Here is a 3,139-nt window from a genome sequence, read left to right as displayed (position 1 = left end):
GAGGAGGAGAAGGGGAAACAGGACAGGAAGAGGGTGACAAGCATATGCAACACGTGTGTTTTTTTATGGACTAATACTGATCCGGTAATTCTGATAAAGCTCCGACCGGCACACAGTAATGGCTGCTGGTGGTTGATACTGGAGCCCTGAGCAGCTGAGGGGCATAATATTTCCCTCAGGAGTTACCTCAGACCCAAGATTAAAGATGAGTGAGGATTGGATTGGGACTCTTTGGGGAGGGGGGATGAGTCGGATCAATAGGAACAATTAATAACTGCTACAACATGAAACAGGGAGTTGATTTATTGTCTTTCATGTTGTTTCTCCACCTACAAGGGACAGAGTCACTGGGGACTTCATTCAAAGCCAATTACAATTCTTTTATGACATATTACAGCAAAAGGACGGCAACTTAAATGGGAAAAAAAGGACACCAAACACATTTTAATCCGATTAAAAACAGCAAAATCAATGAATTCCCTTCACACGTGCGTCCAACCCTTCACTGAGGAGAGGATCAGCGCGGTGACAGTCTCATTTTGGAGCCACGGCCTCCTGCAGCTGACCACTGTTTTATCTCATAACTGAGCCATAAATCACACATGACGCTGCCACACAGGGCAGAGGCGCCTGCTCGGGTCTCCGCCTCGGCAGAAATTTCATTCAGGACGGTAATCCTGGCGGCGGCGGGAGGGTGACGCGCGGATATGCGGGAGATTTGCAATTTATTTCCCTCCGTCTGGTTTCGCTAACGTCTGAGTGTGAGCATGTGTTGACCCCTCTGTCACGGTCTGGGGAGGGGGGGGGTCATTTGGATTCTGGGTTTTAGTCTGGCTAACTGCTCCCAGCTTGGTGTTTGGCTGCAGCAGCGTGACCACGGTGAAACAGTAGTAATGGCTGCACAAACAGGTGTGAGGAGTGTTTACTCCTACAAAATCAGGTCAGAGCGGAGGAAACATCTGTCTGTGTTTCATTGTTTGGTCTGGCAGCTGTTTTTAACTCATTTTTGGGTGCGGAATCCAAACCCGATCTTAGTTTTTCTCTTCTCTTTCTTTTCTTTTCTCAGGTTTTGAACTATAGGATCCCCTATAGTTCAAAATAACCCCTATTGGATACTGATAGTACTGACCTACTGAGCTCCAGTGACCTCTCACCACAGGTATGTAGATGACTTTCATCATAATCAGAAGTCTCACTACAGCTGGTCAGTGGAGTTTGGCTTATCTGGAGGGGAAGCTGTGGAGAAAAAACTCAAGAAAGAAACTGCAATTTTGTAATCAGCATGTTGATTCCAGCATCTAATTTTTCCAAATGTGTTATTTATTGTAATTTGTGTAGCTGCTTCTATTATTTAGCTTCTGGAGTTCCTGAGAGCAAATATCCCAACAGCAAAGCAGCAAAATTCCACTGCACTCATCTTGATCCTTGAATAGTTAAAGTCTCCTATTTCTCATTTCAAGAGGACAAATTAACATTTTTTGTAAGAGGGTTGTGAGTTTTGTAAAGCGCTTTAAGAGAGAGCTTTTTCGAATTTAAGGTTTATTAAAGCTTTTTTTTAATTTTCTGGACCTGTGGGACTTAAAGTTCCTAAAACACGTAATAAAAGAAGTGAATGTTAAACTTTACCTCCTGATTCTATGGTTTCATTATCAAAGTCTGCTTTCATCTCTGTTGTCTCTCACCAGCCGCTTCCTTATCGTGGGGGGTTGATGTCTTCAACGGCCACTCAGAGGATTACGCAAGAGGATTGTGAAAGGGCCGGAGCCGTCGGAGTGTTTGTGTCAAACAGCTTTTTCCTCCTGACATCTGCAGGAGCCGACACGTGGGAGGGCAGAGCGTCCCACCTTCTCCACCTTTCCCTTTTTCCTGTCGGGATAATTGTCACCACGCATTAAACAGAGCAGCACCAGGCAGGGTAACGAGGTCAAACATGGAAAATGTGCCATTAACAATTCAGTTATGGATTCTTTACAGGAGGAAAATAATTATTTTAAATTCCCTTAAACTGTCATCTTCCATCTGCCCATTGACTCTCATGGGATGCCTTTTCCTGATCGGGCTCCCTGGGGGTGCTGGTATCTATCCCACCAGTTACTGGGAAGGAGGCAGGAATACACTCAGGGCACACAAACCCTTTAACCACACGCACACACATCCTTTTACTATCTCTGTGAGGACCTTCACAGACATAGGGCATTACTCTGCTCCATACCCCGTCCCTAACAATACCTAACCCAGTGCCTAAAATGTCCTCACACACATGCAAACACACCTTATTTAGACTTCAGTCAATAAACTTTATTTTTCACGTCCAGTCCAGTAAAATCAACTTTGCCTTTAAGTACAGAAGCTGAGAGCCTGACCTCCAAAACCAGCTCCAGGGTCCAGATAAACTCCCCTTTAGCATGACCAGGCTAATATGGGAGGACCCTCCTGGTGACGGCCGGCTGGATAGAGGACAGGATGGGACAGGATGGGACAGAGAGGACAAAAGACACATCAAATCTTTCAGCAGAAGTATGTCATTATTATGGTGTGTCGGCTTGAAGATACGGCCGAGCGAAGAAAGTCTAAACCTAGGAATGAACCACCTTCATGAGCATGTGTGCTCACCACTGCGCCTGTTGGAGGGAAAGCAGGGTGCACCCGTAAAGACAACCAGGCTTTTAAGAGTATCCTCGAAGATTGTCCTGTAGTCCACCACCAAAAAACTTCACCAGTGAAGGGAAAGCCGAGTCATGACTCTGGGAATTTGGACGTGGAACAGAATATAGCCAATTAAAGAAGCGTGCCAACCGAGGGACAAGAAAGCAGGCCTGATTAGAGTGTTCGCGCTGCCTCCAGGATTGTCTCCATAGTCTTTTCTATTTTTAGGTCAGGTTTTCCCTGTTAAAAATCACCCCCAGATCAGCAACATTCCCTCTTCTTGTGTGTCCTCTTCCATTCTGGTTGTTGCTGGGTCTTTTTCTTTATTTTTGTTAGGATTAAGGGAGACTTCTCTCTTGTTGTTGGATGAGAGTTAGATCGGTGGAGGTGCAGAATCATGACATGTATCACAGAAAATATGGTCAAAACTGTTCTGGAACCACCAAAAGACAAAAAAATGTGTGTACCCTGCTTACCTCTGCAGTGATGCTAA

General features: G+C 45.2%; 1 long non-coding RNA gene across 1 annotated transcript; it reads left to right on the top strand.

The window, feature by feature from the left end:
• Positions 1–328: 328 nt before the first annotated feature.
• Positions 329–2,309, top strand: LOC130514809 (uncharacterized). Its single transcript, XR_008947064.1, has 2 exons — positions 329–1,159; positions 1,686–2,309. It is a non-coding gene; the product is annotated as an uncharacterized LOC130514809 (long non-coding RNA).
• Positions 2,310–3,139: the final 830 nt, after the last annotated feature.

This window comes from Takifugu flavidus, chromosome 18 (genome assembly GCF_003711565.1).
Source record: "Takifugu flavidus isolate HTHZ2018 chromosome 18, ASM371156v2, whole genome shotgun sequence".
NCBI lineage: Eukaryota > Metazoa > Chordata > Actinopteri > Tetraodontiformes > Tetraodontidae > Takifugu > Takifugu flavidus.
The sequence above is the reverse complement of the archived record's forward strand: the minus strand, read 5'-3'. Positions and strand labels throughout refer to the sequence as shown.